General features: G+C 36.2%; 1 protein-coding gene across 2 annotated transcripts in view; it reads right to left on the reverse strand.

Moving 5' to 3' along the window:
* LINGO2 (leucine rich repeat and Ig domain containing 2) overlaps positions 1-16,293 on the reverse strand; it is a 1,050,740-nt gene that overhangs the window by 974,657 nt on the left and 59,790 nt on the right. The gene's annotated exons all lie outside the window — the stretch shown is intronic.

Consider the following 16,293-nt stretch of genomic DNA (forward strand, 5'->3'; position numbering starts at 1 on the left):
TCTTTTTTCCCCCTCAATATAGCTGTCACTTCTATTTCCATAGTGCGCCTATCAAGCTAAATAGAGATTATGTGATGTTTCCCATACACAGTCCTATTCTACTTAAGTCTCAAAGAATACTATATGAAAATAAAACTCTTCCAAAAATGGAAGCTGTAGACTTGAAGTATTTATGAATAGGTTTGATTTATGATTAATGCAATAAATGTAATAAATCTGTCTAAATTATACAGCTACTCCTTTGTTCAGAAATCTTTAAAAGTTGTAGCAGTGTTATTTACAATAGCCAAGATCTGGAAACAGCCCCAGTGCCCATCAGGAGAGGAGTAGAGAAAAAAGCTATGGTACATTTACACCATGGAGTATACTACATGGCTACAGAAAAGAAAAATCTCTTACCTTTGTAATAGCATTGATGGACCTGTAGATTATTATGCTAAGTGAAATAAGGCAAACAGGGAAATACAGATACCATATGATCTCACTTATATGTGGAATTAAATGAACAAAATAAACTGACAAATAAAATAGAACCAGAGGTATGGATGAATGCAACAGACTGACAGACATCAGAGGGGAGGGTATGCAGCACAGTGGTAATGACCACAGTCATTTTTATAGTACTTTATACATTAAAAGCTTTCTTGCATATATAATACATCCTTATGAGATAGAAATTATTACCTCCATTTTATAAATGAACAAACAGTCTAAGCCTCAGGGTGTATAAGTAATTTATCAAAGTTCATACAAACTTTGTGACTGCACAACTGATGTGTCATATAATTTTATTTTAGATTGATTAGATAATCCAAATAACTAGGCTAATTTGTGGTAAGCGGCTTTAAAATGGCCACCATGATCCCCACCTCCTGTTACACCCTCATATTATCTCCTCCTAAGTATGGATTGGACCCAGTAACTTGTTTCTAACAAATGCAATACGGCAAAAATGTTGAGATGGCAGTTCTGGGATTAAGTTGCTAAATACTGTGATTTCTGTCTTGCTTGTACATTCCTTTGCTCTCTCACCTTTTCACACTGATGAAGCCCGTTGCTACTGTGTGAGGTGCCTTAGGGAGAAGCCCCTGAGACAAGGAACTGAGGGAACCTCCAGCCAACAGCCAGAGAGAAACTTAGACCATAGTCCAATAGCCCATGAGAAGCTGAATCCGGGTGACAGCCACATGAAACAAATCCCACCAGGAAGCGTCTTCAGACGACTGTGACCACAGCCTACATCCTGATTGTAGCTTTGTGAGAAAACTAGAACTAAAGAGCTCCATTTTATACACAGTCACACCCACCCACACATTCACAGAGAAATGTCATATTAGCCTTAGAAAAGAAGAAAACACTGCCATTTGCAACAAAATGAATAAATCTAGAGAACATCGTGCTAAGTAAAATAAGCCAGACACAGCAAGACAAATAATACATGATCTCACTTATATGTGGAATCTAAATAAATATAACTCACAGAAGAATAAAGTAGAAGAATCACTGCCAGGGTTTGAAGGGTAGAAAAAAACAGAGAGATGGTTGGTCAAAGTGTACAAAGATTCAGTTATGTGGAATGAATATGTTCTAAGGTACAACATGGTGACTACAGTTAATAATATAGTATAGTTCACTCAAAATTCACAAAAAGTTGATTTTTAAGCCAAAAGAAAATTTACACACACACAAAAAGACAACCCCACCATAATTATGTGAGGCTATGGGTATGTTAATTATCTTGATTTGGGGAATCATTTTATAATGTACGCATATATCAGAACATCACATTTTATATATTAAATGTATACAATTTTTATTTGTCAAGTTGACCTCAATAAAGCTTGAAAAAATACTATTGCATCAAAAATTAAATACTTAGGAATAAAAAATCACAAAAGCAAAAGAATCGTACATTGAAAACTAAGAAATATTGCTCAAAGAAATTAAAGAAGACCGAAATAAATGAAAAGGCACCAGTGTTTGTGGATTGGACGACATATTATCATTCCTATGTCCATATTACCCAAAGAGACTTACATAGTCAATAAAATCCCAATCAAAATCCCCACAGCATTTTTTTCAGAAATAGAAAAAATAATGCTAACATTCATATAGAACCACAAAAGATCCTGAATAGCAAAAACCACCTTAAAAAATAAATACATAAACCAGAGATGGAGGTCTCACATTTCCTGACTTCAAAACACCTTACATAAATAAGTAATGAAAACAGTGTGGTATTGGCATAAAAACAAACATGCAGATTAAAGTGATAAGAATAGAGGGCCTGGAAATAAGCCCACATATATATGGGGAAATTATCTTGGACAACATAGCCAACACTATATAATGGGGAATGGATAGTCTTCAATAGATGCTTTGGGAAAACTAAGTATCTGCACACTAAAGAATGAAATTGAACCCTTATCTTACATTTACATCATATACAAAAATCAACTCAAAATGGATTAAATACTTAAACATAAAACCTAAAACCATAAAACTCCTTGAAAAAGTAAAAGGGAAAAGACTTACAACATTGGTCTTGACAATGAGTTCCTGAACATGACACCAAAAGTCAGAAAACAAAAGCAGAAATAGACAAGTACAACTAACATCAAACTAAGAAGCTTCCACGTAGCAAGAGAAATAATGAACAGAGTGTAAAGAGAAATCTACAGAATATATTTTCAAACATATATAAGGGGTTAATATTCAAAATATATAAGGAACTCAAAGAACTCAATAACAAAAAATAACTGGATTAAAAAAATGGGCACAGGACTTAAATAGACATTTTTCCAAAGACATACAAATGGCCAAAAGATATAATAAAAGATGCTCAGCATAACTAATGTACAGGGAAATGCAAATCAAAACCACCATGAGATACCACCTGAACCTGCTAGTATGGCCATTATAAAACAAAATAAAACAAAACAAAAAAACCAGAAAAGTGTTAGTGAGGAGAATTTGGAATCCTTATGCACTATTGATGGGAATATAAATAATGCAGCCACTACAGAAAACAGTACAAAGTTGCCTCAAAAACTTAAAAATAGAATTATCATATCATCCAGAAATCCCACTTCTGAGTATGTATCTAATATAATTGAAAGCTATCTCAAAAAAATATTTGCACTCCCATGGTCATTGCAGCATTATACACAACAGCAAAGAGGCAGATACAACTTAAATGCCCATCCATCTATGGATGAATGGTAAAGAAAATGTAAGAGATAGATGATAGATATAGATATAGATGATAGATAGATAGATAGATAGATAGATAGATAGATAGATAGATAGATAGATAGATGATAGATAGATATAGATACAGATACAAACGTAGATAGAGATGAGATAGAGATGAGAGATGACAGAGATAGAGATGATGATAGAGATAGAGATGACAAAGATGTCGATAGATAGATACAGACACAGATATAGACCTATACATATATACACAATAGAATACTATCAACCTTAATAAGAAGGAAATACTGTCATATGCCACATGGATAAACCTTGAGGTCTATACTAAGTGAAATAAGCAAGTCACTAAAGAACAAATACTTCATGATTCCCCTTATACAAGGTGTCTAAAATAGTCAAACTCATAGAAGCAGAGAGTAGAACCAAAGACTGAGAGGAGGGAAAAATGAGGACTGGCCCATTATCAGATGCATTCTTGGCAAATATGTTCTTCCATACTGTGGGGTTCCTTTGTATTTTGAGGCTGATTTTTCTGCTGTGCAGAACCTTTTTAGTTTGATGCAGTATCATTTGTTTATTTTTTATTTTGTTTCTCTTGCCCTAGGATATGTATCAGTGAAAATTCCATTACATGAGATGTCTGTGACTTTACTGCCTATGTTTTCTTCCAGGATTTTTAGGGTTCCATGACTTACATTTAAGTCTTTTATCCATTTTTAATTTATTCTTGTGTATGGAATAAGTTGGTGACCTAGTTTTATTTTTTTGCATGTACCTGTCCAATTTTCCCAGCACCATTTATTGAAGAGACTGTCTTTACTCTATTGTATGCTCTTGCCTCCTTTGTCAAATATTAACTGACCATAATGGCGTGGGTCTATTTCTGGGGTCTCTGTTCTGTCCCATTGACCTATATGTCTGTTGTTATACCAATACCAGGCTATTTTGATTACAATGGCTTTGTAGTACAGTTTGAAATCTGACAGTGACCCCTCTCACTCTGTTCTTCTTTCTCAAGATGGCTGCAGCCATTCGTGGTCTTTTTTGGTTCCACATAAATTTTTGGATATTTGTTGGTATTTTAATAGGAATTGCCTTGAATTTATAAATTGCTTTGGGTAGTATGGACATTTAAATGATATTCATTCTTCCAACCCATGAACATGGTATATTCTTCTGCTTGTTTATATCTTCGTCTATTTCATTTTTCAGCGTCCTGTAGTTTTCCGAGTACAGGACTTTTACATCCTTGGTTAAGTTTATTCCTAGGTATCTTATTTTTTTAGTTGCAATGATAAATGGTATTTTTTTTTTAGTTTCTCTTTCTGAGAGTTCACTGATGGAGTATTAAAAAGCGGCCAATTTCCAGATGTTAATTTTGTGTCCAGCTACCTTGCCGAATTAATTTATCAAATCTAGTAGTATGCCTAATTTCCAAAGTGTAAAAATAACTCATACAATTCAACAAGAGGAAGACAAACAATCCAATTAAAAAATGGGTAAAGGACCTGAATAGACACTTCTTCAAAGAGGACATATAAAAAAATGCTCAACATCACTAATCATCAGAGAGATGGAAATTAAAACCACAATGAGGTATCACTTCACACCTGTCAGAATGGCTCCATCAACAAATCAACAAACGATATGTTCTGGCGAGGGTGTGGAGAAAGGGGAGCCCTAGTACACTGCTGGTGGGAATGCAGACTGGTGCAGCCACTATGGACATCACACAGTATGGAGGTTCCTCAAAAAATTAAAAATGGAGCTGCCTTTCAACCCAGTGATCCCACTTCTAGGAATATATCCTAGAATCCTGAAATACTAATCAGAAAGAATATATGCACCTCTATGTTCATAGCAGCACAGTTTATAATTGCTAAGATCTGGAAACAGCCCAAGTGCCCATCAGTAGCCGAGTGGATAAAAAAGCTGTGGGACATTTACATCATGGAATACTATGCAGCTGTAAAGAAGGATCTCTTACCCTTTGGGACAGCATGGATGGACATGGAGAGTTTTATGCTAAGTGAAATAAGCCAGACAGAGAAAGACAAACATCACATGATCTCACTTATATGTGGAATCTAAAGAACACACTAAACTGAAGAACACGCTAGAATCTGTGACATGGAAGCATGGATCAGACTGAGGAATCTCAGAGGAAAGGAGGGGGTGGGTGAGTGAGTGAGTGGGGAGAGATTAATGAAAGAATTTATAAGCATATATACATAACCCAAGGACAGGGACAACAGTGTGGTGAGGGACTGGGGAGGGTGGTGGGGGCGGGGTGGAGGGGTCAATTGGGAGAAAAAGGAGCATCTGTAATATTTTGAACAATAAAGAACAAAAGAAAAATGAGGATTGGCTGTGCAATGAGAATAGAGATTCAGACATTCAAAATGAAAAAGCCTAGAGATCACTGTACAGCGATGTGTAATATAGTTAACAAGACTGAAGTGTACACTTAGATATTTGTTAATGGGGTAGATTTCATATTATGTGTTTTTTATCATGATTTAAAAAACTGAAGTCTAAAGATGATATATACATTCAGATAAATAGATGGAAAATTAAATCGATCATTTCTCAATTGTTTCAGAGATTCTTTGTATAATCAGGTTTTTATATATATCATCCCATGAAAATAACAGGAGAAATTTCAACTCAATGTCAATTAACTAATAAGTTAAAACATCATCAGTTAGTGTAATTGGTTCCAAATAGCAGAAATGGAATCTAGCTAATTTTAGAAAAAGGGAATTGTTGGAAGTGTGTTAGAGACAAAGCTCAGCAGGTGGAATTGGCTGGAGGATTGAGAACCAGCTGAGCAACAGTTCCTTGCCAAGGTAGCTCTGCAAGACAGGAGGGAGAAGCCATAGCAGCCATTTCCAAGGAGGTGCAGTCCGCTCAGAGCTCACTGCCTCCACCACCACTACACTCAGTGATTTTTCTCTTCCTCAGGGCACCAGCTGAAGGGTCAGTCCTGTAACGGTGCAGCTGTATGAGTGAGTGCATCTCAGGGGCCCCTCCACGTGGTGTGGAGCGATGTGACTGCTTGGTTTCCAGTAGGTGGTCACCAGGAATCTCCACCTCACCAAGATGCTAACAAAAAGGGAAATTAAGAATTGAGCAAGCAAAAAATATATATAAATATTTACTATATTAAAGATTATTGTTTTTTCTGAATGTGTACATTTTTTTATTTTCAATTATTCCCTTTTTAAATAGGAGCTATTATGATTTGAATACTGACATTTCATGACCTACATTACCTTTGGCATGTTTAGAACAAGAAGAGAATAACAAATACCTTTGAGATTTTACTTCCTTTGTCAGAATAGTCTACTTACTTTTATTTCTTTAACTTCAAAGGTATTTCTAGATAATTTACATTAAGGAGAGCTGAAGTTCTAGCAGCTGTTTATCAGAGTAAATCATCCTAAGAATCTCCGCGTAGTTATAGCTGCGCACGGCAGTGTCATCAGTCACGCATCCTGCCTGCTCCCAGCACGCACCGTGGTCCAGGTGCGGAGACGGAGTCCATCTGGCCAATTAGCTCTGCTCTTACCAGAGACGCTTTGTTTTCTCTCCCATCCAAATCGGGGCAAGAAATATCTTGAGCCAGATCCAACAGGCTATGATAACTCTACAATTTTTTGAATGAAGGCAAAAGAAAATATTGTGTTATTTTGTTTTTGGTGGTCATTTTCACCAAAAACATAATTACACAGGACAACAAGAAAATAAAATTCAAACTGTCTTGGTTTGTGGTCTGTTTACCAAGTCTCCTGTAAGTTGTGTCTCTGTGTAGAAGTATTACATTTTACCCTAAACTAATTAATAACTTAAATAAATATATTTCCCTAGCGTAGCAACAACTTCCCCAACAATATTTAAATAATTCAAATGTTTCAAAAAAGATTTCCAATGGGATTAATTGTGAGTTGTTTAATTTAATATCAAGGAGGTGTAAACATATGAAAGCACAGTAACAACACCCATAAACATACAGTTTTGTTTTAGTTGTTTTCCACTTCATAGGAAATTATAATCTCCTTGGTGTTAAACCATAAATAAGAATATATTTATAATTCCATATTATAGAAAAATATCTAAATATTTTAATTGATTTTTAGAGAAAGAGAAAGGAAGAGGGAGAAAGAGAAACATCTATCGGCTGCCTCCTGCACATCCCCTACCGGGGACAGAGCCCACAACCAGGGCATGTGCCTGGACCTGAAATTGAACCAGTGACCTTGTGGTGCATGGGACAATGCTCAACCAACTGAGCCACACCCAACAGGGCTAGAAAAGTATCTGTATGAATAAACACACATTCAGAGGGGCATAGAGGTGAACATATACACATACACATTGGTACTGAAAAAAGACTATATTATGGCCTCTAAAATATGGCCACTAATTCTTTTTATCATTGGTAGAGTTCTAAAAAATAAACATAAAAGCAGCACCAGAGTACTATTTAGATGTGAACATTGACCACAGTCAAGACTTGAGATGACCTCATTACCATCAACATGAACATTATCATCAACATGAACATTATCATCAGTATGAAATTAACATCAGCATGGACATTAACATCAGCATGGACATTAACATTTAGTATTTTTGCAAGAATGTATTAAGCCTCAGTGTCCACAAGGGATTGGTTCCAGGATGCCCTACAAATACTAAAATCCTTAGATGCTCATGTCCCTTATTTAAAATGGTGTAATGCTGTTGTGCTTAGCTCAGCAATGAGTATAAGTTCTAAGAGATGCATCCTTAGATGATTTCTTCACTGTGTGAACATTATAGAGGCATCTACACAAACCTAGATGTTGCAGCCTGTGACACACCTAGGCTGTCTGGTATAGCCTATTGCCCCTAGTCTACAAACCTGTCCAGCATGTTTCGGTACTAAATACTGTAGTATGTAACAGAATAGCATTTGCGTATCTAAATATAGAAAAGGTATATTTAAAATACAGTATAAGATTAAAAACAAACAAACAAAAAAAACAAAACAATGGTACACCTGTAGAGGGCACTTAACCATGAATGGAACTTGCAGGACAGGAAGTTGCTCTGGGTGGGTGGGTGAGTGAGTGGTGAGTGAAGGCGAAGACCTGGGCACTACCATATACCACCGCAGACTTTATAAACAATGTCCCGCAAGCCCGCTTCCTCTGCCAGGGTCACAAAGAGAACAACAGAGTTGTCAGTGCTGCTCCACGAGCGGGGCTTGGACTTGATTCCTGGAAGCACGGAGGAGGAACTGGCTGGGCAGGTCCACCAAGAGCGGCTGTCGGGGGAAGTGAAAGGCAGCCTGAGGATCGGTCAAGGTAAGAAATCAAGGAGGAAAGGGGAAGGGCTGGCATGGCACTGTGGTTTTGCTACCGCATGCCAGAGCAGTGCTCAGATGAAGACACTTTGTGGTGCCCGGCTGGCGTGCTCCATGGTTCGGATCCAGGAGGTCTCGGTTCCATTCCCGGACAGGGCACATGCCCGGGCTGCAGGTCTGATCCCCACTGTGGGCGTGCGGGGGGCAGCCGATCAATGGCTCTCTCATCACTGATGTTTCTATCTCTCTCTCTCCCCCTCCTTTCCTCTCTTTGAAATCAATAAAGATATGTTTAAATATATATATACATATATATATATATATATGTATATATATATTTTTGTTTAAATATATATATACATATATATATATGTATATATATATTTTCTTGGGTAAGAATTAATAAAAAAAAGGGGGGGAGGGTGTTTAACATGGAGAAGGGTATAGAACTGAGGGCACTATATGTATATATATGGTATCCCAAAAAATGTATACATATGTTAACAGCTGATAACTCACTTAATTTTGAAAATGAACATATTTGTCAATGACACATCGGGTAAAGGGTTAATATCTAAAATATATAAGGAACTTATACAACTTAACAAAAGGAAGACAAACAATCCAATTAAGAAATGGGCAAAGGACCTAATAGACATGTCTCCAAAGAGAACATACAGATGCCTAAGAGACATATGAGAAAATGCTCTGTGTTGCTAATCATCAGAGAGATGCAAATTAAAACCACAATGAGGTATCACTTCACACCTGTCAGAATGGCTCCATCAACAAGTCAACAAATGACATGTGCTGCGAGGGTGTGGAGAAAGGGGAACCCCAGTGCACTGCTGGTGGGAATGCAGACTGGGGCAGCCACTATGGAAAGCAGTATGGAGGTTCCTCAAAAAATTAAAAACAGAGCTGCCTTTTGACCCAGTGATTCCACTCCTAGGAATGTATCCTAGAATCCTGAAACACTAATCAGAAAGAATATAAGCACCCCTATGTTCATAACAGCGCAATTCACAATAGCTAAGATCTGGAAACAGCCCAAGTGCCCATCAGTAGATGAGTGGATAAAAGCTGTGGCACATTCACACCATGGAATACTAGGCGGCTGTGAAGAGGAAGGGCCTTTTGGCCTTTGGCACAGCATGGAGGGACCTAGAGAGTGTTATGCTAAGTGAAATGAGCCAGTCAGTGAAGGTCAGGTACCACATGATCTCGCTTATATGTGGAATATAATAAACAAAATAAACTGATGAACAAAGTGGATCCAGAGACACAGAAGCATGGAACAAACTGAGGGATCTCAGAGGGAAGGCGGGGAGGGGTGCGGTGGAGAGAGATTAATCTGGGACCTTGTATGTTTACAGGCATGGCCCATGGATGTGGACATTGGTGTGGGGAGGGCCTGGGGGTGGGATGGATGTGGGCTGGAGGGGATCAGTGGGGTTAAAAGGGGGATACCTGTAATGGTCTCAACAATAAAGATATTTTTAATTAAAAAATAAATAAAATAAAAAGATAGCAGAATATCAGCTATCAAATATCAAGGCAACCTGAGAGAGCTATCAGATATGAGGACTACTTGAGATTCAAAATCTGTTACTACATCATAGGACTAACTTGCCATGTTTTCTTTTAAAAAGTTAATTTATAAGATGTTAACGATTAAAAATGCCTGTTTTTGTTTTAATGTTATGTATTTCTTTATCACCACACTTAAGGAATAAATTTAACAAAAGTGGAAATATGGTTCCTTATTTTGACTCACTTTCACCATGATTTATGAATAATCTATAAGCAAGATGCAGCACAAGTAATGAGCTTTGATAATTTCAGGCCCATTTATGTTCAGACTCCAAAATCAATGTCTATACTTCTTTTTTTATCCAACTTTTTGATAGTCAAAGCACGCCTGATAATAATCAGTAATTATCTTCCTAATGTATCCAAAATTTCATAAACACTCTAGATATTCTGTAACTAGGTTTATATATTTGATATTTACAATCTTAAAACTTCCAGACCATGGTTATTCATATGGAAAAATCTATATATTTTCTATAGATATATTGCTTATTTGTTTGTATAATTGAACATCTAGTTCTTTTTATTTAAACCACAAATTAAAACCATCTGCAAACTAAATGAACATACAACACATTCCAGAAAACAAAATAAGGTATTTAATAAAGGTAATTATGTCTATAATTCCTTAGTGATTCGTTGGTCAATCTCCAACAAACATTTCCAAATATTCCATATAATGGTTTCAGAATTATATTTAAAAATACACTTCAACTTGATGTTATTTCTGGGTAGTAGCCATTTTTATAACAACAATTTTTTAAAATTGCATTCATTTTACAAATAGTTGTAAGAGCATCTATGTTGGCCTACAACAAAGTCTGATCATGAGCTGCTGCTGCTGATCATGAGGATGATATGGTGAAAATTCTTTTTATTTTCTAATGTGATTTCTTCTTTTAAACTAAATAGTACTTTAAATTTGTTTTGGTATCATTTTAATTACTGACACTCATCTCCCTAAAATTTTACACAGCAGCTGATCCTTCCTGAAGGACATAAAGCCATTTTTACCGAGAAGTCAGTAAACATGAGCATCTACTTTTGCCTAAGAACTTTTCACATGTGCCTTGTTCAGTCTCACTCATCCACAAAGGTAGATGAGGAAAGAAGCTGAGAGGCTAAGTAACTTTTCCAGTTTTACAGAGTTGATAAAAGACAGGGCTTGGATATAACTTTTGGCCCCTATAATAGTAATGTTCCCACTATAATCTAGCCATTTTATAGTGCCACCTACTATAATCACAAACATTTTATTTCTGTCGTATTTTGTCTTTTTAGGAATCATTTTACATAAAACATTCTCATACCCTATTAATTGGAACTGTTCCATTTAATTCAAAATCTAGAAGAAGAGAAATAATGAAACAAAGCATGGAAGCACATATGATCACAGAAAACATAAATGCACACACACTCTTTCTACTGGTTTGTTCCTGTTGGTTAAAACCTATTCTTTAATTAAAATATAACTGACACACAATGCTATACTAGCCTCAGGTGTACAACTAATGATTTGACATTTTAATACACTGTGAAGTGATCGCCACAATAAGTTTGGCCACCAATTAGCACCACACAAAGTTACGCCCACAAAATGTTTCTCGTGGTGGGAACTTTGAAGATTTACTCCCTTAACAACTTTCAGATTTGCAATATAGTGTTATTGCCTATAGCCGCCATGCTCTCCATTGCATCCCCATGGCTTATTTACATCTGGAAGTTTGTACGCTTCACCCCCTTCGCCCGTTTCACCCCGCCCCGCTCCCCTCTGCCCTGGCAATTATTACCAACCACAGCTCTCTGTGGCTGTGAGTCTCGGTTGGTCATTTATTTTGGGTTGGTTTCTTTTTATTCGACATATAAGTGAAATCACGTGGTATTTGTCTTTCTCTGTTTGACTTATTTTACTTAGTATACTGCCTTCAAGGTCCATCCATGTTATCTCAGATGGCAAGATCTTTTTGCTGTTGTTTTTTTTTATGGCCGAGTAGTATAGTATTCCACTGTATTTATATGCCACGTCTTCACTGTACATTCAGGCGTAGATGGATGATGTCAGGGAACCCACTGCCTACGTTTTCTTCTAGGAATTTTACAAAATCCTATTGTTTTTATAGCAATCGTAATGTTCAGTTCTAAGAAATGCAATTTTCTCTGCAAATGTGGATGATCATTATGGGATTTAGCTCTACAAGAATAATAGCAATTCCGTGTGTCAAATAAAAAAATAAAGCTGTAGGATCAGTTGTTTTCAAATGCTTAAAGCTTGATGGGTGTATCTGAATAAGAGAGTGTGTTTTATGTGTGAAATTATTTCTATCTCACTGCTAAAATAAGAATTTCTGAAAGTTGAGTGCCTTTATGGATTGTCACAATAGAGGGTTTTTGAGGTGACATGCAGTAAATCCTAAACACCTCGAGATAAAATTCTCAGAGGAAGAATGGTGTCCTTGTTCATTAAGTAGAGCTAACCTTTACTGATACAGGCACGCTGGGAGTAAAGTTCTGTACCGAAAGAAAAGCTGTTCCCCATTTTAAGTATATTTGTTTTAATGGCTCGTTTTCTTTTTAATTCGTCAGGCCAGAGGTGATGAAAGAGATAAAGAGAGCAAGAGCTAGAGCTAGAGTTTAGATGGTGGTCAGTCAGTTTTGCATTTAACTAAACCTACTTTGGTAAAAACAGATATAGCAGCATAACCAACGTCATCTTTCAAAAATTCCTTTCAGACAATTTCTACAGGGAGTTCTCTCGCTTTAAAAATATCCTTCCACCGCTGGCCAGTGTGACTCAGTTTGTTGGAGCAACATCCCATACACCAACAGGTTGTGGGTTCGATTCCCAGTCAGGGCACATACCCAGGTTTCGGGTTCAATCCACGGTTGGGTGTCATCCTCCCTCTCTCCTTTCCTCTCTCTCTAAAATCAACAAAAACATATCCTTAGGTGAGAATTTTTAAAAAAATACCCTGCCAGCAGAGATGGGAATATCTTACCAAAAGTGATGCTAGGAAGTTAAATCAGCAGAATATACTATACAGTGTAATCTCCATTAAAGATTACATGAGCAGCTTTTTCCTATAAAATTTCAATAAGAAATGTCCATTGCCTCTTATGCAAACATTATCAGTTTACTGCTTCTCCTGAGCAGCAGTGGGAAATGTGGGGGCCTTCACTGTTATTCTCAGGGCTCCAAAGCATGGTTGATCTGTAACGTACCCAAGAATGTCCTTGTCATTCTACTTGTCAATCTCCAGGGGCCCTCCGGTGACCCAGCAGCCAGGTCTCTTTCTAACCACCTCCACTGGAGGTTCCCAAAGCCGCGGATGTGCGGGAGCCCCGGCCACCCCAGTTCCTGTTTCTTTCTAATGCAATCACTGTTATTTTTCCTTTCTCTTTTTGTCTCTCAACCAAAGTCATTTTCTCTCCTCTATGTTTTCCCAGCTGCCTCTCTGCTTATTTAATCTTCCTGATAGCACATTCTCATATTAGTCTTCTCTCTCAGGAAAATTCTTATAAAAATAAAATATTCATTATTCTATGCAAATGCACTGCACAAAACAATTTGATTTTTAAAATCTTAATTTTTATGTAGTTTAAAATCTTTTAGCACATTTTAATTCAATTAACCAATTGTAATTAGGTTAATATTTTATTGATAACTTAAAATCTTTCTTTTTAATTAGGTTAGATATCTTACAGATTGCGTGTTACTCATACTATTTATCATAATTTGTAATTAATTAATGGGCAGAACTAGTATTCAATCCCCATGTGCATTGTTGAGTGTCAGCTTATTTTGAGGACATAGGTTATACACTAACTCAGGCAGAGAACTGTGCAAAGGTCAGGGATAAACTAGTGCAGATCACCAATTACTAGCTAAACAGGTCAAAGTCACGTTGAACTCCTATGACTTGACAGCAATGTCCTCTGAGAAACTGAGAGAAAAAAATCCCTCAGAATATAATCACTTAAAATTTGAAGTCCAAGGAATACAAAATTATTTTTGCCCACATTTTAAGCATGTATTTTAATGTCAGAGTTGGTTAAAAGGCATAAAGTACTAGGTCTTTTGTTAATTGAGATATAATGAATATATACTATTATATTAGCTTATTTAATGATTTGATAGTACTACGTCTATCTTATAGCTCTACATTTGTTCAAATAAATGCACAACCTACTGTGAATGTATAAGTTTATAACAATGCAAAAAAAAAAAAAAGTCCAAGTAACTGTCAATGAACAACAGGGATAGTCATTAAGCTTTGACTTCATATTTTTGCTAATATTTCAAAATTTAAAATAAAGACTTTTAAAACTAGAGCACAGAGTCTTTAAGGTAAAAGACTGGTGGCAAAGCATCATCAATATTCATACCAATCTCATGTGAAATAAATTAAGCATCTCTTAGTGACTTTGAGTTAGTTATTAAAATACCAGTTTCAAGATATCCTCTGAGTCTCTATTTAATAATAGATAAAAATGAGAATTAAAAATATAATCTATTTTGCTTGTAAAGATCAAGTGGAACACTGAATGTAAAAACACACACCAAAAAGGACTCAAAATTTTTAAATACCAATAGTTAATAAATATGCATTATTAAAAATATTAAAAACAAAATGTTTTATAGTACTAAGAGAAGTACAAAGAAATCTAGTGTTATCTGTGCCTAAACACAGTCTTGCTAATTTTATTTCACTATTATGTTTTCTTTCATTTAATTTTACTTTATTTCAAGCTTGTTCTATATTCTTTATTTCCTGTGTATTTTCTACTAGTTTTAAGAATTAAAAAAAGAATAAAAAGTCACTTGTGCATTTAGTTAGGTCATTTATATCAGTAAGCAGAATTCATTTTTTGCCAAGCTTTCATTAAATCTAACATAATTCATTCCAATCAATTTCTTCATTTTTATTTCCAATGTTAATGATCCAATTTGCATTCTTTGCTAGGACCATAATTTTGGCAGCATATACTGGGTAGGACAAGAAAACTGCTGTAGAATTTAATATCCATGAAAAAGAGCATTTTAGTGTTTATTTTTAGCAATATATGCCTGTGTAAATGACAGTAACTTTTAAACTAAAAGGAGATATTCTCTATTTTGTCTATATATTATTTTAAATAAAAGATTCTCAACACCATCTAAAAACACTACAGAATTTTTAATCTGTTAAATAAATCCAATGAATTTTTTTCTTAAAAGCCAAGCATATTTTTCTAGTCTTGTAGGTGATGAAGTATAAATTCTGCAATGGAAGAGGCAATACTGAAATCAGCCTTTATTCCTTGCATTCAAGTTTCTTTATTCATACAAAGAATTGTGAAATAGGATATGTTATATTCCAAAGCACATGCAACTCCTGGGTCTTTACAAACCTGAACAAATGACAAAGGGATCAAGACTGGAACATCTGCCTCATCCTTGACCTGGCCCATGGGACCCAGACACACATTCTCTCTACTCAAATGGACACAGTCACATTTCTATTCAACTAATGCCAAAGGGGTTACCCAGGCCCATTAAAAGGAAGAGAGTCACTCTGAGTTACATAGCACCCAAAGAATTTCATAGTACTCTTGAATGACTGTAATGGTATTCATTCATTTATTTATGTATTTATTTATTTATCTCAGAGAGAGAAGAAGGGAGAGGGGGAGAGAAAAATAGAAATATCAATGATGAAAGAGTCATGGATCAGCTGCCTCCTGCACACCCCCCCCCCCAGTGGGGATTGAGCCAGAAACCCGGGCATGTGCCCTGACTGGAATCGAACCACAATCTCCATAGGTTGACGCTCAACCGCTGAGCCACAGCAGCCAAGCTGTAATGGTATTTATTGAACAACTAAAAGTCACCTTTGGGACACTGCTCTTAGGCTCTCACGCGGGCCCCAAACGCTCACTAGGACCCTGTGAAAGGAACAGCATGTTTCTAATATGGGGAGAAGCTCTATCCTAAAACAGGCTGCCGTGAGATAAGCTCTGATTAGTGTTGACCAACAGAGAATTCCTTTAAAGCTTTATTAAATAGCCCAACGTATTGAATAAAGTACTCAGCTTGATTACTAAATATTTCATAAGGAGAACTAATGCACATATCTTGAGCGCTGTGAAATCCATGG

This window comes from Miniopterus schreibersii (genome assembly GCF_964146895.1).
Source record: "Miniopterus schreibersii genome assembly, chromosome: 11".
Taxonomy (NCBI): Eukaryota; Metazoa; Chordata; class Mammalia; order Chiroptera; family Miniopteridae; genus Miniopterus; species Miniopterus schreibersii.